The sequence below is a fragment of the Mustela nivalis genome (assembly GCF_964662115.1).
Source record: "Mustela nivalis genome assembly, chromosome: 8".
NCBI lineage: Eukaryota > Metazoa > Chordata > Mammalia > Carnivora > Mustelidae > Mustela > Mustela nivalis.
Genome location: NC_139027.1, coordinates 13,701,930 through 13,726,387, shown reverse-complemented (window position 1 = coordinate 13,726,387; position 24,458 = coordinate 13,701,930). Strand labels below are relative to the sequence as shown.

At 44.9% G+C, this 24,458-nt stretch overlaps 1 long non-coding RNA gene across 1 annotated transcript in view; it reads left to right on the top strand.

Annotated features, from left to right (window-relative positions):
• The first annotated feature begins 6,480 nt into the window (after nucleotides 1–6,480).
• The window catches only part of LOC309871294, a 31,612-nt gene continuing 13,634 nt past the window's right edge, over nucleotides 6,481–24,458 (top strand). The window contains exons 1-3 of the long non-coding RNA XR_014315194.1: nucleotides 6,481–6,537; nucleotides 18,538–18,713; nucleotides 24,258–24,396. This is a non-coding gene — a long non-coding RNA (uncharacterized lncRNA). The remainder of the gene's footprint in view (nucleotides 6,538–18,537; nucleotides 18,714–24,257; nucleotides 24,397–24,458) is intronic.

Below are 24,458 nucleotides of genomic sequence, written 5' to 3'. Positions count from 1 at the left end.
TGTCCTTCTAATAGAAGCAGGAATGAAAGGCGTATGTTCAACATCACTTTGGACCCATTTTCTGTGGCGGGAAACCAAGGTAAACACATTTTTCCTGATGTAATTGTTGATATTAGTTCAGCTCATGTGATGCAGGCGTAGCTGTGTGAACCATTTTACTTGGACCTGTCCTCGGCTGGAGCTGGACATGCTAGTGGGAAAGCCTGGAGCCTCCAGAGCCAGCAGTCTGGGGCTTCAGATCTTTTAGGGAGCACCTGGGCCCTGACATTGCTGCCGTAGAGGTGCCCCTTGGTTCCTGCCCGTGGGGCTCATTCATTCGCCCGTGTGCCCAGGGACATTATACCTCACCTCCTCCCTGTGTTTGTCCTCATTCCTTACTTGGTTTGTCCCTTTCCTAATTTTACTCAGATACGTATAGGTGCTTCTGCTATAAATCCTGGAGTTTTGTCCCTTTCAATTCTCTCTCTTCATCTGTAGTTCTGGCTCTCTCTTCTCTCCGCCTCTCCCCCTTGCCCCCCCCCCCCCCCGCCTCTGTTAACAACCCAGAGTGTTTTCTCTCCCACGTTTCCACACGCTCTTGTATTTATGTGCAAACACAAACGCACATGTCTCTTTTCACTTTTTTTGGTGTCATTTTTAGCAAGCATTCCCAGGGGCGCATTGGTTCTCAGGCTAGCCTCCCCAAACACACTTAGCCCAGGGTATTGTTGCTTCCTCATTTGTTTTTCCCACTAATATCTGTTTTGGGTAACTTTGTGTCAGGTCCTGTGCTAGGGGTTGTGGGTACCAAGATGAATTGGATACAGACTCCGATCTCAGGGGGTTAGAAGGGTGTGTGCTTAGTGTAATGAGAGAGAAACCTCCCAGGAGCCCAGATGAGGGGCGTCTAGACCAGGCTGCAGGGAGCAGACCTGGTTAATACCACAGGGCTCACTGGTTCTCTGAAAGAACATGTTCCTCGTCAAATTTTGGGATGATTCAAAAGGCTTGGGGTGGGAAGGAGCTTTGGCATGGAGGCAGAAGGTGTGGGGCTCTGCTGCGGGGGTGGGGGAGCTACCCCCGGCGTCCTAGACAACTGCGATGTTGGGATGTTGGAAGAAGTCAGATGGGCAACCCTGCTGAGTGTGAATTGTCCACGAGTCTGTCTTTGTGCATGAGGCACCAGCAACAAGGACGTCTGTCCTGCATTGCTCATATAGTTATTGCCCATGTGTGACCTGGCCTTCCAACCACACTGAAGATGCATGGAGGGCAGAACTCACATTCCCTGTGCACACAGCACAAGGCGGGTCCCAGCGGCATTAATTTCAATGCAGTGCTGGTGACCGAAAGAACCAAAATAAAATTGTGACTGAACATTTACACGTGAAGCTACATCTCCAATGAACTTTTTCTTTTTTTAAAGATTTTATTTATTTATTTGACAGACAGAAATCACAAGTAGGCAGAGAGGCAGAGAGAGAGAGAGAGAGGAGGAAGCAGGCTCCCCACTGAGCAGAGATACCGATGCGGTACTCGATCCCAGTGCCCTGGGATCATGACCTGAGCCGAAGGCAGAGGCTTTAACCCACTGAGCCACCCAGGCATCCCTCCAATGAACTTTTAAATCATGTTTTAACATCCTGGCATCTAGTAACAGAAATGCCTCCATTTGTGCAGTGTTTATAGTTCACAAAACATTGCCCTGTTTTTCACTGGATCTTCACGATGAACTGGGGGGCAGACATCCTTGTTAGCGTCCTAGTTTTGCATTAGCACAGACATAACTGAAGCTTGGGTTTTTTTATTCCCCAAGAGAGCAGAGCTGTCCCTGGGAAGACCCAGGACTCAGGCTCTGACTTCGCTAATTTACACAGGCGTGACCTGGGAATGAGGCAACTCTCGTGGCCCCAATTCAGCACAGGGCTCCTGAAACTGGCAGCAGGTCAGCCCGTGGTCCCAGGGGAGCTAGCCTTCCCTGCAGTCTGAGCGGGCAGTCACAAATGTGGGTGATGAAGGGCATCCACTAGGACTTCAGAATGGTCTGGAAGGAACTGCCGTGTCAGCAAACTCCAGCCTGGGATCATAGTACCAGAAATTACACTGTTAGCAAAGCCATCTATTGGGCTAAACATTGCCTATCTGTCTTCTGTTTAAACCAGAGATGTCTGTAGGAGAGGAAGACGTAAGACAAGCCACCAAGTAACATCACTGCAATGTCAGTTGCTCAGGTTATCAATTCTTTGAGTTACCAGTGACTTGGGAAGGAGCCCTAAGGTGAAATAAATTTGTTTTGTTTGTTTTAGGAAAATTTTGGTGCTCCTATGTGAAACCAGTGGGCACATTGGGAGGAGGTAGTCCAGGGGCTGCTGGGGAGGACACAGGTCCTCAGATCGCCTCCAGATCCTTGTGCTCCTGGCCCGGAGACTATGAGTTCCATGTGATCTTGGACAATAGCTCCTCAGGGCATCCCTTAGAAACCGCCTCCACATTTCTGAGGCTGTCCGGGAAGGAAGCAAAGCATGCTGAGGGCTTCCTTCCTGTTGACCTTCCTGGGAAGGCAAAGGGGTTTATCAGTCAGGCAGGAGAGAGCATCCAACCAGGGCATGTTCTGGGAGAAAAGGAAGTCGGTCTGTGTTGATGTGTGGTTACTTTGGGGGAAGCAATCTTGGGGCTCTTGATTTGAGAAATAGTGCACCTCCTGTGCTAAGTGGTGGACTGTGGCCCCAGCAAGGTCATCCTAGAGCCAGCATGGAGGGTATATCTACTGGGCCAGGGGTCAGCAGTGATCCTCAGCCCATGATAGACCCTATAGACACTCACAGGCTCCTTTTTTATTACTTGCATGAGAAACAGTCATCAGTGCTGAAGTTCAAAGCCATGGTTTCCATGTGTTCCTTAACATGATACAGGTGGGCCTTCATTGGAAACACCTTCTGCTCCTCCAGCTCCGTTCTCTTGAAAACAAACATTGGTGCCCTTTGCCCAAATCGGAAGACATGGCTGTGAAGTCCCCATGAGCTTCCCCTGCACGCCACCTCTTCAATCAGGTCCTTCTGTCGGGGTGAGGACCTGCACACCCGTCCCAGAGCTCACCACGGGCAGCATGGCCCAGTCTCCCAGACTGCATGCTTGCTCATGGCTCCTGCATAGCCACGCTGAGGTGGGGTGACGGGTCGGGGTCCCTCTGCTAGGGCCAAAGTGCAGCTACAGCTGGGAGGTCTCCTGTCTTTGCTCAGAAAACACTCTTCACAGCCCAGGCCTTGAATTATTCCCTCCTTCCCTTTCAGAGTATGACTGCTTTTCAGATGTGAGAGCCTTGCAGACAATGGAAGAAGCAAATCTGGAGCCTGATTCCGCATATGAAAGCAAGGTCATGTGACTTTGTGAAAGTCACTAAGCTGTTCTGCATTTTAGGCTCAGTGAAATGCAGGTCACACTAGTGCTTACCTTCCAGGGCTCTTTTGAGGTTTAAATGAATTGATGCATATAAGGAAATAAAGCCCCTGTAAGTAGAAATCATGAATAAAGCTGCATTTACCTCTGTAATCTCAGGGTGTTCAATATGTATCAGGACTTATACTCAGTTTTCAACTCCTGACTCACAAACATCCAGCATAGGTTTCTGTACCCAGGCTGGCAGCAACGCGATCTCAGGATTTCTAGCTGTTGGCCTGTCCTTCACGCAGAGGGCACCTTGCCAGTCACATCTCACTCTTCCGCATTTGTTTGTGTCCTTAATGCCAACAGCTGGTTGAAAAACTTAGGCATAGCTTATCCCTAAATCTTTACTGAAGTTTTTCATGCTTCAACCCATGGCCTCAAGTTTTAGAAAAGACAAAAGACTCGTTTTGTTTGCCGCATAATGATTGCATATAAAGATGCAGAAGAGTCACACAAGAATTTCTAAAGCATAAAAACCATGTGTAGTTGAAAAGGTGGTAAAATAGCTAGAGATACGAAGTAGCCACTGTTGATAGAAGTTACTTTAAATTTAGGAAAAAGACCAAATTACTTAGGGAATGAATAGAACCGCCAGAAGTTTACGACAAAACTGGCATGTTAATCTTGACTGTACACAGGTTTAAAGAACGTGGCGATGGCAGACATTCCTTTTTGACAAATTTGTTTCAGATGATTCATTTTGAGAGGGAAGCTAGGCAAGAGGAACAAGAGAAAAATAGGAAAACTTAGAAAATACTTGGAAAATGAAAGGAAAAAAGTAGGACAGATCTCATCACCCCAAACCAGGAAGTCCATAAAATATATAATACTGACTTAAAAAGCTGAAATTTTGAGAAATTGCCCACAATTCATCAAAATTTCCAAAAAGGGAAAACGAGTGATCACATTTTTATTTTCCTCCAAATTTCCTAATGAAATACTTGTTTTCAATTAAATTAGAGTTACTCAGTGGAGTAACAAAGACATTAGACCTTCTGAGCATCAGTCCTTGGGAAAACCGCAGTAATTCCTTCTGCTCACATGTGATATGAGGCGAGACTTACTTCATGGACTCCTATGGCCTCTCCTTTACTTGGTTTGGACTTGGGAGGGTCTCTTCCTTTTTTTGAGCTTTAATGCCTCCATTGAAGGGTTTGGACCACATGTTGAGTGAGAGCCTTTGTAATTCTTTCTTTTCTGTCTTCAAACAGTACTATTACTGTTACTCTGTTAATCCCCCAACCACACCCAAGACCTAACTTTGTTGGTCCTGTTCTTTTTGCTGATTTCTACCAGTGAAGGATCATTTTAACCATGAAACCACTAATGCCAAAGCCACCAAGAGTGACAGTCAGGATTCTGGGCAGGACTTCTGATGGTGAGAAAAAGGGGTGGCCCTATAATTAAGGTACTAAGAATAACAGAAACTCTTATCTCTGCAAGAATCCTATAAACTCTAACTCCCATTACACACCATAAAGGTTGAGCTGCTCCTTTCTCACCCATACCTGGCCTCCAGACTGCCGTTTTCTGATGATTTACCTTCCAAGGTAAAGGTTGTCCTTGGTAAGCACTGTGATTGATTTTGACCTACTAGTAACAATTTACCATTGTTGTGTGTGCATGTTTGTGTATGTGTGTCCTACTATCTCTACATCTCTTTTTCTGGGCAGTGTTGAATTACAATTTTTTTCCAATTGTATCATCATTTCCACCTTGATGGTTTGATTTAGACAGAGCAATATGCTTGCAATCCAGGGACTGGTCCACTTCTCCCTCTCTCTCAAAGTATGCCAAACATATTGGGTACAAGCATTAATGATCACCTTTAATTATCCTTTCTCTTCTCTTAATGGCAATATCTTAGTGACATTTGCCTGTCATTTTATGTCATTCTTGTGCCTGAGGAAAGGAGAATGGGGAACTGTGGGCTGGGAGTAGATATGACAAGTGGGGTGCCCGTTTTTGCAAAGAAGGCATTGGATTTGGCTTTCCTTGCTTTGCAGATTGAGTTGTTGTTTTCCATTTATTCCACAACACTTTTGTAAAGGGAGTAGAGATTTTTATCCCTATTGAACAGATGAGAAAACAGAGGCCAAGAGGGTTACATTAACACAGCAGGGTCTCGTCTGAATATCTGTGTGTGTAGGCATGATCCCACACTGAATAATTTGTCCCGAAGCACCCCTTTCTCAAGGAAGTCCTTCCTAATGTGGTCTATCCTGAAGGGTAGCCTCTAGGCTAAAGTAACTTGATAGTAGATGGCAGTCTTCCAAGGAGTTGCTGGTTTCCCTGGGTCTCAGATTCCTTGCTTGTGTGAATATTAAGGCAAATTGAGTGGGATATTGCAACACTGGGTTATCACTCACAGGGTAACTTGCATGGGAAAATGTCTCCCCTGCACAGATTAATTAAGAACCAATCCTTTGGAATTCTGTGCCTTGGAGTGAATTACGGTGGTGGTTTCTGTGAAGTTAAAGGGACGGAGACTGCTTTTTGTGGTTGCTAACTAGAAACCGTAGAGGAGTAGAAGTGGGCATTCATCTGCATTTGTACAAATGCAGGTTGTTTTTAATTAATGCCACATGACGCATCCAACCACAGCATTCTCCCCCAGTTTGATGATGTCTGTAGGCATTGTAGCCTAGAATTCTCCAAATTACTCCCATGTTGTGCTAGATTCAGCAGTGATTGAGCATTATTTGCTGGGGGCAATTGGGATAATAGGAACCTCATCAGTCAGCTGAGGAGGTGTGGACAGCAGATTGGGGTAAAAAGGTAAAATCTGATCCCAGGATGGTTCCAGAGCCAGTTATGTCTACCCGCAATAACCAGGGAGTCAGAATTTACCCTTTGCAACTCAGCTACGTAGTCCTCATGGCTTGGGCAAAGGGAAATGCTTTGAAGTTCATAGGACCAGGCAGTTCTGGAACTCAGGCACAAGAGCACCAATCATCATTATCCTTTCGGTAGACAAGGAGCCCACAGGCAGCGCGGGGTCCCTCCAGTGTTCCAAAGCATTGTGACTCAAGATTCTGAAGCTGTAGCTCTCTCTTCTAGGAAGACATCCCTGACTTGCAGTGAGAGTTTGAGAAGAACTTAACGTAGAAAATGGTAGTTGATTTTGACGTCATGTGGAGGAGGCTCACTGTGGGTTGATCGCTGAGGAGTAGGGGTCAAAGGAGAAAGAAGAATTGAGTAATTGCTATATACATTGGGGCCTCAAACTGATTGGAATCAGTGGATGGGATTGGTTTGATTATAAAATATTTAATGAGAAATGTATTTTGATAAAGTTAAGATGCATTCAGGGTTAGATATGTGTAAGAAAAGCATCTATATATTTATATAGATACATAAAGCATGGTAATTAAGTGTAAAAAGTCATTCTTAATGCCTTAAAAATTTTAAGTAGGTAAAAAAATATGCCACGCTAGCTGCTTTACAGTATTAATTTACTTTTCAAGTAGCTAGTGGAATGATAAAATCTAGCCTGGCTTCTGCCCAAATTATCAAAAATTCCAATTAGGGGAATTTGGATTGGGTACAACATGGTACATGAAGAAAGGAGGGTTTCATGTGAGTGGGTCCAGATCTAGGACTCTGGAATCAAGATAGGCATATGAGATTCAATTTATAAATATTTAATGATACCTACTATAGGCTAAGCACAGTGAAAGGCTATGTGGGGGGCGGGTAGGTTAGAAATGAAGCAAACAGAGGCTGTGCCTTCCTGGGGAATGTATATAAGACCTCTGTGGTTAGTGCGCACAAGAGCCATGGGAGATGAGGATGATTGGGCCAGCCTTGGATGCTAGACTAGGGGGATAGTGAGGAGCCATAGAATGTTTTTGAGCTGGGGAATAACATGACCAGAGCTATGTTTTAAGAGCAGCCCCATGTGGTAATTCAGGGGTTCCAAAACTGCCGTGTACTTTGAGTGAGGAGTGTGCTCCGAGAATGACAAACTATGGTAGTTCATTGGATGTGAAGAATCAAGGCGTCCAAAGGGTTATTGGAGACTTCAAGCCTGGGACATGGAGCCTGATGTTAAGAGGGTTGGTCTCGTGGGGAAGGACTGGTTAGAAGCTGAAGTTTGAATATTGGTTCTGGGCATTTGATTGTGAGTCCTGGTGGATTATGTAGTGAAGATGTTGAACTGGTATAGGGTCTTGAGCTTGAGAGCCAGCTGCATCGAGTAAGATCGGAGAGTGGGGACGGGATAGAGAAAGAGAGTAGATAGAAGGGAAGAAATTGGGTCTGGAACTTGGGTAAGGAATCCTGTGGTTAGGAAGTGGCTCATGTGGTCTGTGCCTTCTGTGCCTCCCACTCCAGGGAGAATAAGCCCCTACTGAAATGCCTGAGTATAAAGATGGGACAACATGTCATTCTTATGGTGGGATTGGTTTGATTCTTAATAAGAAAACTCGAAACTGAGTTTTCTTATTAAGAATGACATCACTGGGGTCCCCTGGGTGGCTTAGTCCGTTGGGCGACTGCCTTCGGCTCATGTCATGATCCCAGGGTCCTAGGATCAAGCCCCACATCAGGCTCGCTGCTCCATGGGGAGTCTGCTTCTCCCTCTCCCTCTGCCTGCTCCTCTGCCTGCTTATTCTCTCTATCTCTGTCAAATAAATAAATAAAATCTTTAAAAAGAAAGAAAGAAAGAAAGAAAGAAAGACAGACAGACATCATTACACCACGCAGCCAAAGACTAGATTTCTGCCATGCTGGCAGACTATCTTTAAATTACAATAGAAAGGTCCTATTGGTCATTCGCAGTCTTTCTTTCCTTTTCTTTGACTCTGTCATAAATGCACTTTTGGCTCTTGATTTACTGTTAGAAATTTCCTGTGCAGTTTGGGGCTGAGAGTTAGGAGGTCAGGTTTTCGGATTTGAAACCCAAACAAATGTTTCACTGCCTTCCTTCAGTACACTTAAATTAATTTAGGGGTCAGAGGATATCCTGTGAAAATATCAAGAGCAACCTAGTCTTTTACTTCTATGTGGATCCAAAAGGGAAACACTTTTGAACAGCATGAAGCTCGTTCCAGAGGAGCCAAGTTGGGCTGTTGAGAACATTAATGTACCCATCTCAAAATTGATTTCTGAAATAAATATTTGAAAATATAAGCATGTTTAACTTTGCAGAAGAAGTTACAGAATATGAGATGCAGCACAGCAAAACTAAAACCCAGATCTGGTATTAAAACATCAACAAAATAAGAAAACTTTACCAGCAGCCAGTCCAATTTGACTAATGTTTACCAAGTGCCTATTAATGGAAAGCATAAAGCATGACCAGGATGGAGATGAGAATTCTATAAAAATTCAGACATGATTTCTATTTTCATGTTTGTAGGCACCAATGCATGAGCTTATATATAAAAATAATAATAGCAACAGTAGCAATGATAGCAATAAACTGACTTTAATGCAAAGTAAAATTAATCCATGATGAGCTGAGATGAAGACGCATGGAGTATGAGGAAGTGGTCCAATTCTAACTAGAGGATTAGGAAAGTTTTCTCAGAAGTGGTTGTTTTAAAACTACATCTTTGAGGATAATTGTGAGCATGATGGTGAGTAGTTGTGATGATGAAGATGATGGTGATGAGAAAGAAGAAGTGGGGGAGAAAGAGAAGAAGAGAAAAAAGAAGAAAGGAAGAAAAGAAGAAGAGGAACAGGAGGAAGGAGGGAAGATAGCAGTTTCCAGTCACTGAGTAACCCATGATTTACCGGCTCTGGAGTATTTGCTGAACAGATTCAATGTTAGGGTCTTGATAGGTAAAGCAGAAGGGGAGGATTTCAGATGACAAAAGAGCATGAGAAATATGTTGTGTGTTGGTGTGTGTAGAATAGTCATTGGTGTGTTCAAAGTGTAGGGTACATGGGGTGTTGTAGTATGAGATAAGATTAAAGAAGAATCGGGGCCAGACCATCCAAGAGCTTGAGATGATCTACAAAACTACATGAGTCTCGCCTAGAGCTTCCCTAATGGGAAGCTGCACCCATTAGGCTCTTGGTGTATGTATCTGTCCTCCAGTTCCCTGGAAAATGCTCTCTGGAGTTACATAGTCTGTAGCAAAACTTTCAGATGGGGTTTATGAAGGAGAAACCTTGAACCTGGTGATTTGATAGCTCCAGGGAAGATGGATTTGGTGAGGGCCTAGCAGACATCTTTAACAAAGGAGGGTCCAATAAATACATCATGGACATAGGAAGAGGTGGGTGATGCTTTCTCAGAAGATGTGGTATTCTTTTCCACTTCAGTCCAAATGCTTCCTAAATTATCCTGGCTTTCCCTATTTTTAAACAGCAATTCCACTTATTGGAATTGGATAAATTCCAATTATCTCTGAAATAATTTACAAGCCCCTTAGTGTTTTGTTAACAAAGAATACTTTTTATTATTTAAAAAAATGACTATGCAGTCTATAATAGTGAAAGAGTGGTACGTATCTTTAGGGGGAAAAAATTCAGAGAATTCTGATAGCTCTGAAAGAGGCAGAGAAACAGAAAAATAATGACCTCAGGAGAGCATATTATATTTTTTAAACAAGTTGAAATATCTTAGCGATATCAGTTGTGGTCTTTTTTTCTCTAAAGTATGTGGTCATTTGGGGAATGAGGAGGGAACGCATGTGTGTGGCGGGAGGGTGTAATCAGCTTGATAAAAGCTCCCTGCTTTCATCCAATTGGGCTGAGTCCAATTGAGATTAGGAAGGAACAGAAAGGTTTTCTGTAGAACAATTAGTGGGTTGTGAAGAATATTCAGTTCTGGTTTTTAGTTTTGGTGAATATTCAACAAAATAATGAAATAACAATGACAAAATAAACACAACAAAACCTTAGAAGACCCATATCTGTGTTTTCACTGGCTTTTAGAGCCAGCAACATCAGATACTTGGGACTTGCTGGTCTGGACTATGATGCAAAGAATACTTGCTGTTGATTTCTGTTGATACTGTGTTGATTTCTGACTTCTTCCTGGTGTCCCTGGGCATTCTGGGAGTAGAAACACATTCATCTGCAGGGACCAGACCTGTTTCTTGAGTTTCCAGGCATCCATGGGGTTTGGTTTTTAGTGGAAAAGTTATCTTAAAAATTCCGGAGATTTCTAGGCAAGCTGTTAACATGAGAACTGATGCTGAACTATTCTCTCTCAAGTTCACCTCAAAACAATCAACACAATATGCCAAAAAGGGAAAAGAAATCTTTATTGACCTGAGTGAACAGTGAAGGGTGTCATCCACATGCCTACACGCTTGGGAAACTTTGTTAGAACCAGGGTCCATGGAACCAAATGCAACCAGTATGCAACAGAACGACTGAACAGTTGTGGAAATGTTGAAGTGCATTTTTATTTATTGGTAGATGGCTACTTCCTGGAACCTATTGAGTGCTCTCATGCTGTCCTTGTCATTGGGTGGTTCCCTCCTCTGCTAGTCCTTCCCCACAGTCCAGCAAATAACAGGATAATGCTTGGCACAATGGGGACATCTCTAGAATTTGGCTTCAGTGGCCATCATGATTTCCCAAGCTGTATATGCTTATTAGATGGTTTAAATGTCAGGACTGTTGATTTGTCAGCTGAGATGGTGTGTGAGGGAGGTATTATTGTCATTTAATGTTAATCTTCTCATTTAATGTTAATATTCTCAAAACAGTAGCCCCTTCTTTGCGAGGGACCTCTTACCTATATCAAACTTGCGGTTCTGATGGAGGAGGACAAACAGCTACCATTATGCTGGCTACAGTGATCCATTCAGGGATGAATAGCTAACTCAACCCAGGTCACTCAGATAATTTGTTTTGAATGGGAGCTGCCTCTTAGATTACAGAGTAGAGAATCTTGGAACTCGCCACAGCTATGCCTCTGCCACATGGGGGAGCTTGTCTAAGAGGGAAAAAAATTTCCACAAGGGGAAGTGGAGGTAGAGATTCTACAGAAGTTCTTAGGATGTTGAGGCCCCAGGTCTAGTTGTTGATGAAATTCCCAGTCTAGCCCATGCTCTGTTTACTATTCCCTTGATAGACTGTGGTTTTGATTAGTTACTTCCAACCAGAGAGTCTTGACAGGAAATAAGTGAAAACCCATCCTGGCTGAACCCAGTAAATACTTCAGGGTGCGTGAGGGCACTGGCAGTGAAGCCCTCCTTGAAAAGGAAGGGGAGTGTTAGTTCCCTGTTAACAAAAGAGGCATTGAACACCCTTAGTTCCCAGTGGAAGTGGTCACACCTACCAGAGATCTGATCAGGGGATCCTGTCTTCTCCCCATCTGTGCTGAGCTGAAGTTCCCTGTTGTCACTCAGGAGTGACTCTTAACTGCTTTCTGACTCCATCTGTCTAGGATATTAGTTCTGTGAATCGGTAATCTTAACTGATCATTGAGTTGAGTTTTTTCCCTGCATTTTGGTTTCTTTAATCTGTGTAGAGTTTCTCCTGTTAAATTTTCTACCAGGAAGGTACAGACCAGATTCTTACAAATCCCCACTTCAGCTCTACCTGAATATGAGCCAATGGTAGGTGACATTATGACACTTATTATGGAGTAGGTTCTATAATATGCTTACATTGCTTCACTTAATACGTGCAATGATTTTATGAGGTTGGTACTGGCTTTCTATTTCATAGATGGAGAAACTGAGGTGAAAAGTCATGGTGCTCACAAGTAGGGAGACAGTCTGAACCCACGCACTCTGATTCTTGACTGTGTTGCTACACTATGAGTCAGGAACTAGACATGGTCCTGAGAGAACCCTAAGGTCTTAGAGTTTAGTTAACCACCGAAACTTCCCTTCTAGCCTTATTACTCTTCTGCCTTCCTCATGACCCTTCTCATCCTCATTTGACCCTGATTCTTTGGCCACTTTCCACTTTCAACCAAGAACTCCTGACCAAGGAGTAGTGAGGAGGAGAGCCCGGAAGGCCTCTGTGAATACTTGAGGTGGGGAAGGGAGCACTCGCTGCAAGGGGAAACGGGAGATTTCCTTCTGTGCGATGACCGGGACAGGGTCTCTGCGATGACCAGACAGGGCAGCGCTGCGGACATTTGAGAACTTTCTGCATGTCAGGAGGCAGCTGCCACAGACCCTGACAAAGCACAACTGCTTGCAAGAAAAGAATGTCACCATAAGAAAATAACAACATTTGAGAAAGTATTTGACGAGTATTCTTAGACTCAGTAGGGAGCAGGGGACATGCAGAACATTCCTAAAAGGGAGAAAATCAAGGTGAGAATGTGACCTCATCTGGATGAAGTACTTTATTAAAAAAAATATTAAAATTATTTTTGCAACAGCGAATGGCTGGCTTGATACTATAGAAAACAGTGAAGAGACAAGAGCTTGAAAAAGTCCTTTAGAGCACTAAGGAAAAATTAAGAAGGAAATGAGAGATCGCTGAAGAAATTTTGGATCTTGGAGATCAAACTATGCACAGTAAGAATTCCTGAAAGAGAAAACATTAAAGATGTCACAAGGATGAAAATGAATAAATAATGGCAGAACCTCCCTGGTTGACAGAGACAGCCAGAAGAATGGCGGGGGGCGGGGGTGGATAAAACAAGATGACAGAACCAAGAGCAAACAGAACAGATTTATATAGCAAGGGGAAAAAAAAAAAAAAAACAACCCAGTCAGGTTGATTTAAGTTAAATTGCCTGTTCAGGAGAGATCAGTCAAGGAAAATAACAGAAAAGGATTAAAAAAGAAAATTATGAGCAATCATGGGTGAGGGAAACCAAAAGAAATCAGTTAGGTAACACTGGTATCAGCTAAAGACAAAAAGCATTTGGGAGGCCCGGAAAGTCATACTCTATTGGTCAAAGAGCAATTTGTAATGAAGGTTTTTGTTACAAATCCATAGCATCCACCTAGGTTCTGCTAAAGCTTAGAAATCTGAGGGAAAAGCAATAGTCCCATCCTGCTAGATGCTAGCATAGCAGTGAGTGTGTAATAGTTTAAGTAGGCAACAGAAAGCCTGACAGATATAAACACCATAAGAACGAACAAAGAGGTCTGGGGGAAATAACAAGGTTGAATTTCTACATTATCAGTCTACTTTATATCCTTACAGATAAGGTTCCTTCTTTTCAAATGTTCTTAGGACGCTTATAACATTGCATTATTCCTTTTCCCTGCTACAAAGGACATCTCAATAAAAAACACCCCCGGGACCCCAAACAGAAAGTATTCTGACCACTGTGTCTGACCAAAAAGCTTTAATAAAAAAATAACAGATACAGCATCCATCGTTACATGAAGCCCTCTGAGAACACGGCCTCTCTGCTCCGAGCTTCACAGCCTTGTCTTTGAGGACAGGTATTTTGTACTCTGGGCTGTAAGAATTTTCTCAAGGGGAACAACATGAAATGATACACCCCAACAGGGATTGAATAGGAAGTTATAGCCGACAACTTCGTGTTAGTTTCTAGAAAGAGAAATATAGGAAATGATTTTAAAAAGAAGTATGGCGTTAGGAAGGTTCTTAAGACATCATTCTGTCCCACACTCTTATCTTACAGAGAGGGGAAAGGCTTTTTCCCCACTTCATAGAGCAAACAAAATCTAGCTGGTGCCAGAGTCTTCTGGTGGGTTCTCAGTTCTGTGCCTTTGTCCTGCTCTGCAGGTTTATCTCAGAGCAAGAACCGGGACCTCCTACACATGCTGAGATCCTGGGCACAGGTGCAGGTCCCAATGACTGTGGGGTGCTCATTTGCCTCTTAGAGCAGAGGCTGCTTCTGGGGGACCCCTTGGCAGCTGGGCTCTGCCTGTTTTGTGAGGGGAAGCTGAGCATGGTGGCTGTTACTCCCCAAACCGCAGGCTCTCCACGCCTGACAGGTAACTTGTGATACAACCTCTACATCATCAAATGCTGGAATCAATGAAACACACACGTGTGCTGGGGGCTGTTTTCTGGAATGCCTTTATGACCTCTTTATGTCAAGGCTCATTTTATTTGTATTTTTCCCCCAGATCTGACTGTCTCCCCCTTTCTTTCCTCTATTCCAGGTACCCAGGACGGCTCGCACCGTCCGCCCCCTCTCTCTGGATGGCATTTCTAAATCATGCCCGGCAGGCAGCTGCTTGTCTACATCACCAGGCCATGTTTTGTGTTTTCTCAGTTGTCTGCCTGGGCTGTGGTTACAAACCAGGTCTTCCTCACAGAGCGGAGAAAGCAGAGATGTAAACATTGGGCTAGCTTTTTCAAGACTGCTGAACTCAGTGCTCCAGAGGGGACCTTGTTTCCAGCCATGAACTTATGAACTGAGGATTTTATGAAATCCAATCCTCATTGTTATTATAGCATAATCCTTGTTCAGTTATCCACCCAATTTTCCTGTAACAGTTTTATTTCTCCCTTCCTTTCCCTGTCAGGGGCTCTGGGCATCGAGGCTTGGAATACTCATCTCCTGATCCCCTTTTCTTGCTAAGATGCCAGGGGCCAAAGCTGGGTGGAAAGTGGCTTAGCCTTTGAGCTCCATCATGGCTAGGTGTGAGAATTGCAGAGCCCCGCTCAGCTGGAGGTGAGGGGAATTCTTTTTCTCTTGAAATAATGCCCTCTCAACTAATCACATCTTAGTTTTGGCACTTGCAGAGGAGGATTTTGTTTTGAAATGAAAAGCAAAGGATTTTAGGACAAAAAGGGATTTTTAGCCATCGCTCATGCCAGACTTCCTGTTTCATTTTTCTTTTGCTACATAACAGTCACCCCGAAATGGAATGGCTAATGAACCACCATCATTTATTTGCTCATGATTCTTTGGTATGGGTGGGGTTGGTGGAGTTATCTTTTTCTGTAGCAGATGTTTGGGGCTGGGAACCTTGGTTTTCCTCCAGGTGGCCCTTTTTCCCTCCATGTGGTCTCTCACCATTCACCTGTTAGCCTGAGCCTCTTCACATGGAGGCTGGCCTCTGAGAGACATAAGGTGGACACCACCTGGCCTCCTACGGGATGGGCCAAAGCAAGTCACAGGGCTGCCTGGTGTTTAGAGGAGAGGAAGAAGACCACCCTTTTCAGTGGGGGAACGTCTGTGAGCTTGCAGGACTGGGGGGCAGGGATGTTTGGCCCCATCTTTGTGGACAGTCCACCAACTTCCGTGTTCTTCAGAGACCTGTAGTTGCTCCTGGAACATGACCTAGTGCGTTGGTGATGTGGCTGGGAGCTCCTGAGTCCCGGGAGAGAAGAACTCACTTTTCTATCTTTGGAAGAAAGAATTGAAGTTCCCTCTTAGACTAATCTGAAAATATTAGAAAGTGAGAGGGGGAGCCATGGTGGTAAAAAATTGGGGAGAGTTGGGAACAGGATACGTATTTTGAGCTCTGCCAATCACAACGCAGATCTATCAAATCAGTCAAAGTCATGTTTCTGTTTGGACTTTGTGTAAATCCCTAGGGCTGCTTTTATGTTTGTTGAATGATTATTATATCACCCCATGAAGTCTATTTTTGATCTGGAAATGTGTGGAATGAGCACAGGAAAAGTGAAGCACGGTGGCTTCTCTGTCCCATACTGAAAGGCGATGACTTGAGCCTGGTGCTTTATCAGAAAGAGTGGTAGTGATAGCAGAGGAAATCCCATGCAAAAATACTGGTCCCATCTGTCCATCCACGAATGTCCTTCCTTCTCAGATCAGACAGAATCCCTTGAGGAGGTGCTAAAGGCCTCTGGCCATTTCTCTTTCCTCTTTGTTCATTATAATGGAGTTCAATAGAAAGTTGATGGGGTTGGTTTGAGGATGATATGTTGTGGTGTGTGTTGCATTTTACATACTTATGCAAGAGAAGGCTTGGCTTGGCATAGGGAGGTGAGGTGGGGGCCCTGACCCTGCTTACAGCCGTAGGCATGGCTTCCTCCTGCTTACCCAGTCTGGGGATGAGCCTCCATGGGCCTGCTTTGCAGTCTTCTTGGGCAGGAGCAATGCACTTTTGCAAGGATTAGAAGTAGTTCTCCCAGATTGGATCAGAGTTCAGGCCCCAATGCACCTATTATATACAGAATTGATTCCAAGCCCTTGAAGTCAATAGTGGGTGAGCTCTTTGGTCTAAATGTTACTCTGGATAGTACCTGGAAGGATTATTTAACTTGAGGATTTGGAGGGATGAGGATATTTTACCTTGAGGGTTTATTCAGTGTCTGTTAAATATTTAACAAAGACCTTTTTGCTTTTTATTCATCACTTTTTTATCTCAATCTTTGGGTAAATGAACATCTGGTATGAAACAATATTGGCAAAACTGTTGATGTGGTAGGCCCACAGTAAAAAAAAAAAAAAAAAAAAAAAAAAAAAAAGTTGTATAACGGTTCCCCAGTTGGAAAATTGGGGGAGGTGGTCATGGTAAAGAAGACAAATGAAGTAATAATGACACCTGTTGACCTCACCGTGCTGGTTTTACCATTTGTACTAGTTTCATATCGCTGCTGTGACAGATTACCATTACCATAGTGGCTTAAACCAACACAAATGTATTCTCTTATGGCTCTGGAGGTCAGAAGCCTCACATGGGTCAGCAGGGCTGTGTTCCTTTGGCGGCCCTAGAGAAGAATCCACTCCTTGGACTTTTCCGGCTGGTAGAGCTGCCTGCTGTCCCTTGGTCGGTGGCCCCATGTCACTCCAGCAACAGCTGCTGTCATCACATCTGACTCTGACTCCAGCACTCTGCCTGTCTCTCTCTTGTAAGGACTCTTGTGTCCATGTTAAACCCAGCTAGATCAGCAAAAATAATTGTCGCATTTTTTTCCAAAATTTTTTTAGAATTCTCATTTGTGAGCATACAGTGCACTATTGGTTTCCAGAGTAGAATTCAGGGATTTACCACTTACATACAACATCCAGCACTCTTTGCGATTGCCCCCTTATCACCATTACCCATTTAACCCATCTCCCACTCTCTTCTCTCCATCATAATATTTCTAATCAGGTCGGCCAAGTCCACTCCTTTAGCTGCTTAAGGCACATTATTCTATCCACCATGGAACTCATACTTGAAACACTCATCTAGTATTAGTTGTGAATATCTCATACAGTCTATTCTGCTACAGTGTGTTTCTGTCAATAGGCAAGGCGGCATCAGTATAATGGTGACTTGTAACAAAATGTTTTAATGTTTGAGCAAAGGAAGGCAAGCTTGTTCTCAGGTAAAGAGAATGCCTTTGTGGCATATAAAGACCTTAAGAAAGAAGTTGAAAATTCTGCACACTGCTTTACCTTAGAGCAAGAAGTGACTGATATGATAACCAGTGCACTTAGTACCAGTACCCTTTCTTCTGTTTTAAACTGTTTGGGGGAAGATCTCTATGCATACGAAGAAGTTACAAATACATTTCCCCTAGTGTTAAAAAAAAAATCAATGGATGAGGAGGGTTTTACACCTTGGGTCATATATTGCATTTTGATGATGATTTCTCATAGATATAAATACCCTCCAGGACCTATGTCTCAAAGGCAGAAGTTAAGGGAATTCAAGTAAAAAATTAAAGGAATTTAAGATGCAAGGGATGGAGTGGCTTTGGTGCTGGGAGCAAATGTCAGTGGTGATTTCACTGTTCTCTTATTTGTATGATGACTATTTGTTACTATTTTTGTTAGTGTTCTGGTTAAAATTTCAGATGTTTTGAGCAGTCTCCCCTTAACCATTTTCTCCCTAAGCCCTGGTGCTTTTAATGTGTGGTTCTACAAAATGTGAGGTTTATCAGGAACATATATGTGGCATTATTACAGAAATCACTTTATTTGAATTTCAAAGTCACAGTTAATTCCTCCCAAAGTAATAGACAGATACCATCTGAGCAATAATTGCTAGTTTTGTTTTTCCTGAAAACACCCATCAAAGGCAGACAGTTGCCCCAAGCAGTACGGGAGAGAGCATTTGGGAAATGTGGAGAGATTTGGAAAAGTTTAGGTGTAGATAACATCTGAGCTAATTGTAAAGCATTGTGAACAGGCATTACTTGAATAAGAAAAGGTGGGAAGAAGCTTCAGAAGGAGGGTCACTCAACAGATACTTCCTACGTTCGTTCAGAGATTTCTTAGGAAGCATTAAGTTTGGTTGTTCACACATACCCAAATGGCTTTGACCCTGGCCTTATTTGTTGTATTCTGCCCAGCAGCTCATTGAAAGGAGGCATTAGATATCTGGAGGATGACAGCACTTCTGTTTCCTTGGGGAAATTATGCACCAGGATTCTGAGGAGGTCAGTGTTACCCCGTCCCCACCTGGCTGGCTGGCACTCCCCTGCTAGGTGATCAGAACTGATTTCGAAGAATGACCTTCAGCACAGATGAGGTGAGTCATTGCCCTGTCTGCCTAAGAAGAGCTCTGGCAAAGAATTTAGGCTCTTCCCATTTGTGGGCGAGCAGTTTCCTTTTAAGTTCAGAATGCTTTATGAATAAACTGAGTGTGAGAGAGAAAGACAGAGGAAGAAGAAGAGAGAGGGCGGGAAAGAGGGAACGGGGGAGAAGAGAGGAAGAGGAACTTGGGCTCTGCCACAATCCTTCGGATGAGGTTAGCATGAAGGGCTTTTGCTTGTTTTTTTGTTTTTGTTTTTGTTTTTTGGTAGGGGATCAGCAGACCAGCAGACCAGGGCAGGGGGGAGGTGATGCGGGGCACACAGAGCCCTGCACCTCAAGGTGAGAGTGGGCATTGCCACAGCTCCTCCTGTCTGCCTTAGTTCTGAAACAAGGAGGGAAGAGGGCAAGAGGAGGTGAACTTCTGCTCTGCAGGGAGACAAGTCAGACAATGTGAGTTTTAATTGAAATCATATCCCGAGCATTTTACTTTTCAGAAGTTGTTAGCATGATCGAGGTTGCATTTTCTTGTGACTACTATTATTACTGTCACGCTGACTGCTCTGGGCAGGGGCTGAAGGTTACATGTGGGCTGGGAACGCAGGGCTCCGCGGGAGGGGCTGGCAGATGGAGCCCCGGCCCCGGAATGCTGCTCCGGAGCCAGCTTCTGGCCGCCTGGCTTCCAGCTCCATGCTCGCTTGCTCTGGACACTGAGAATCATCCCCTCAGGCACAGGGCACTGTTGCTGTTTGCCTTCTCTAATCTTCTGTTCAGACCTCTCGGATCATCAGCGTATCTCTCCAGGATGGGGAGCTAGACCGAGAAGTGCACAGCGTGTGCAACTCACTCTGTCAGAGATAGGGACTTCTCAAAGCTCTGCAGGGTGTGTTCCAAGAAGAGGCCGTTGTACCTTAACTAGGCTCCCCAGTCTTCCGTGCATTTGAATCTCCTGAGGATCTGCTAAAATGCGGGTGCTTTGCCCTTGGGTTTAGTAACAGGGCTTTGGATTCCGTAGTTTTAACAAGGTCACAGGTGATGCCGAGGCTGCTGGTCCCTGGGCCATTCTTTGGCTAGCAGAGACTTGGAATATAGCTGGAAACCAAGTTAGCTGTGGCCTCTAAACTGTGTGTGTGTGTGTGTGTGTGTGTGTTTTTAAAGAAAATCCAAGGAGAGTAAATGCTAAGGAACTCTCTCTACTTGCTGAGTGCCTGGACCTGGGGTGCCACATGGGTGAGAAACGTGATGCCGCTTCCTGCCTGTGGGCAGCTTGTGTCCAGTTGGAAGGACAGACTCACACATGCACAGAGGTCAATCCCGTGTCATGTTTTATTGCTGCCGAAGTGCCAGCCGAGGGGCCTTGGCTCTTGTGACTGCTCTGCTGTGGACAGTGGCAGGCTGTCTGAGGGGCTTTGGAAACCTTGGTTCAAGGGGAGGTTTGCTCCAAGGCGAGGGTGGGTAACTCAAGGGAGGCCATGTGTGAAGGATACATCCGTTTTTTTGCCTCCTTCTCCAGAAAACTTACTACTCTCTCATGTCCTGGCCCCTCATGTTTCCAGTGTTTTTGGGATTGGGGGGGGTGGGTGGGAGGAAAGGTGAATCATGGGAAGTGCCCCTTAACCCAGAAATTCATCCAGTGGACATCTCCCGAAGGCACACTGCATTTCAGACCCAGTCCCCACGAGGTCCTGAGGACACAGACATGGGGTGATACTGTCCTTATCCTTTAAGAGCTCAGGTTGGTGACAGATAATATGGTTACTCAGCTTGTACAGAAATTTGTTTCTGGTGAGAAACATGGAGCTGAGGGCTTTCTGCGAAAGATTTATTCCACTCTTGCCATAAGCAGGGATAGAACTTCCTCAAAACCGGCTCAGAAGTGAAAATGAGCAGCTACTTCTCCATCAAGGCCTGTGTTGAGTTGTTTCTGACAGACCCTCGAAAAGAGCTCCGCAAGGTCTTCTGGCTATTTCGGAGGTGGCTGTGTTTGGAGAAAAGCATCGGTGTGTTTCTCGAGTCCCTGGTTTTAGGCTTGAGCTCAGGATCTCTGGGAACACAGGGCTCTTTGGTCTCTGAGCATCGGCATTATTTGGAAGCGTATATGGTAGCCTGTGTATGTGGGATGGAATTATTTTCTCATTTCCGGGCATCCTCGCGGCCACAGGCACGCTGGAGATGATCAGTACGAAGCCGCCTCTGACCTCCTCTGTAGCACAAGGGGTAGGCCTGAGTCATCAAGCTCATTGAATTCTATTTGGCGAGGGAAGGTTCTGCTGTAACTGTCCCTGGAAGAAAAATCCTGTTTTGTCATACATTTCTTATAAATATTTTGGTACTAAAATGACTTTGAATATAATTACTAAGAAGTTCAAGATGTTTAATGGGCTCTGTGGCAGTCCAGTTAAAATGCCTGTCACTCTGTCTCTCTACTGTGCGCTGAACATTCCTGCCTGGAGTAAGAGCCGCGAATGTTATGTTTTTGGCTTGGATCTTGGCAGGTGTGTAACCTGACTCCTGATAGCAGGACAGCAGATTACATTCGGCTATAAAACCATTGCTGAGGCTCTTGGCACCCACACTGTTATTGCGCGTCTGCAGGTGTTTGGTAATTGGATTAATGCAGAGCCGGAGGAATGTCTGCTCCCCGGCTCCGAGAAACGTTGAGGAAAGACAAATTCATTTCGGAGAGTGACCTGGAATGCACGATGACAGGCCTGCGCTCACACATGAAGCCAGATCTAAGCCTGTACGTTTCAAATGAACTGCTGTGAGCAATCACCTTCCCTAGGAAAGTTTATCCAAAGCTAAATATAATAACAATGGCCTTGTGAGTCAGGCGGGAAGGAGCTTCAGCTTGGGTTTTGATCCTCTTCCAAAAGCAACTTAGACAACTTGAGCTTAAGCCGTCCTATCATGCAGCTCATGAACCCCACAATCCTAGGTGTTTAATAATAATAATAATTTTTAAAAGACCTTGGTAAACAGAAGAGGACGATAAGCCTCCCAGTGGAAGTGCCGAGACCACAGTGGTATCCTGGATCATCACGCTCTCGCCGATGAATTCCCACCTTGATCATAAAGACAGTCTCACAGTGTCACAGGCCGCCTCCGATCCGCTCACAACACAATGAGCAGGGGTCTCACCTCACTGCAGCTATGGCCGGTGCGTGGAAGGAGTCGCTGCTTTTGGGATAATTTTGTCATTCTGGCTAATTGAAACTTATTATGCCGTCTGAGAGCTAGAAACCAAACTCTCCGAGGCTCCCATCTGAGTAGATAAAACCTAATGGTTTGGCTTCATAAACCTAACCTCTTTCTCAGCTTTACAACTCAGAAGGGAGGTGAACCATTTGGAGAGAGTCCAAATAGAAGGAAGATAATGGTCAAAAGGCAAGTTCTGTAAAGAAAGGCAAAAGACTTGGTATTGCTTAGTTTAAATCCCAGAGGGGTAACCTATTCACAAATATTATTACAGGAGACGGCGAGAGTAGGACAGGAGGGAGGAGGAGGAGAAGCCGGTCATGACATGCAGGCATGAGTTTGAAGGGTAAAGGAAATGAGAACTCTGTGTGTGGAGGAAGGAGCCTGGCCCAAATGGCTACTCATTCATTCATTCGTTCAACAAAATTTGCTGCTCACAGCTATGTGCCTGGAATGTCCCCAGTGCATGGGTACTTCAACATGTCGGCGATATATTTTCAGCTTTCTGAGAGCTCTGGTCTAGGAAGCATGGTAGGTACTCATCCCACTGGCTTTGGCAGCACATAGAGCTATGAGCACTCTTGGGACCATTTCAATGGCCTGGGGTAGGAGCAGGGCAGATCTGTCTAGGGAGGTGTGAATGGACAGATGTTGTGCCTCCCCCTCCCTACTCCTCCCCTCCCTGGAGACTAGCAGTCCTCTTGGGTAGGTTGATGGGGTTCTAGCTGACAGTCTAGCTGACTTTCCGGCTCTCATTTTGAAAAATTTTGGGGGGGAGGGAAGATGTAGATACAAGTCACATCTGGTTGTTTGGATTGTAGGTGTGGAGAAAGCAAAGGTCTGGAAAGCCCCTGTGGTCATCTCAGCATGAAGGTCATGGAGAGGGAAGGAGAAGAGGTCTGTGTATAGGAAACGAACAGAAACAAATAGCAAAACAATAAAACTTTCAAATGAAAGGCAGCAGTTCTGAGGGGGTCGAGGGGATCAGACAGTTGGGTCTGTTCGGAAGGCAAAGTGCTCAGAACCTTCATCACTCAGATGTCAGTGTGGCCAACAGGGCAGGGGAGCTGTGCTAGAGAAGGTCAGGGGAGGATGGGGGGCAGAGGCCTAGCGTGGGTGGAGGCAGTTCTACCTACCGGGCCAAGTAGGAAGGGCGTCTGCGTGAGTCCCTGCAGAAGGGGCTGGGGCAGGGGTGAGCAATCCTTGGTAGATCCCAGGACAATGCTGAGGACAGTGCTTTACATTTTTCCTGGGGCAGAAAGGAGCTTGGCTAATCAAGATAAAGACAAGCCACAAAGACTAATGAGACCAAAAAAGCTTACTTTTCTTCTTTCAAAGTTTGAAAATGAAATCATGAAGCTACCACCTGAGGAACTAACTAAATGACTCTTTGAAAAGTCATGCATCACATAAACCTATCAGGTAACACTGGAAAAGTTTCTTACGGACTAGACGCCCAACCCCATTAGCTTCCACTGAGGAAACAGAGGAAATGACTTTAATGCCCAGCCATACAACTGACCAACAGGGCAGGGATGCCTGGGCTCTAGAAGGCCTAGGGGAGGGGGATCCATATGGAAACAACTGGGAAGGAGGAGGAGCTTCTCGGTGCATACTTACTATACCAAAATGACTCAGTCAACCAGAAAGCCAGAACTAAGTGCCAGTTCAGTGGAAGGCATTGTGAAAGACAGTGAAGTGCTTGCTTAAGAGCTTTCCACTCTTCTGAGAAGACTCTCTGGCAGAGAGAATAATGAGTTCCTGGGAATTCAGCTGATGGAGAGACTACTGTGGTGGGCATGGTCCAGGAAGGTTTTGAAGAGGAGCTGGGGCGATACAAATCTGTGCATGCATGCATGTGTGCATGTGTGTAGGGGGTGGGAGTAGCAGAGAAGAGAGAGTTCACAAGGGACTCAGAGGCTAGTGACTTGGAACACCATGGTGGGACTTCGGTCCGTGATGCTTGAAGATGCATGATTGATCTTGCTGCTATGTTCGGATGTTTTCTCTGTAAATATGTGGTGCCAGGCCGGAGGCAGCAGAGTGGTGTGACACAATCCCTTCAGCTGAGGTGGTAGAAGGCTTAAATTCTCACCTTCTGGTGTGACTGACTTTCTGCTGGTCTCTTCAGGGAACTGGGGTGTCTTACCAGGCAGATGTTTCTATTTTAGCCAACTGTAATGGTGTTGCCCAGGTAACATCTGGAGAGCTTTCCAGCTCTGAGGCCAGACTTGACTGGGAAAGAGAGTCAGGTGCCCACAAATGACTGGCAGGGTTTCCTGGTCCATGAGAGGAAAGGGCCCTCGTCAGACTCCCTCAGCTCCTTGTCACCATTTTCCTTCAGCACCGCCTTGCCCCTGGAAGGCCCTAAAAGCAACGTCACTCTGCACGCGAAAGCTCTCCTTGTTTACAAGATATTTGGGCACGGATGGAATTATTGCATCACAAGCCAATTTCTTCACCTCTTCTAAAAATTTTATCAGGTAAAGCAGCATGCTGAAAGATCTCCATGCTACTGAAGATTGCAAAACGAAAGTGGAGATTC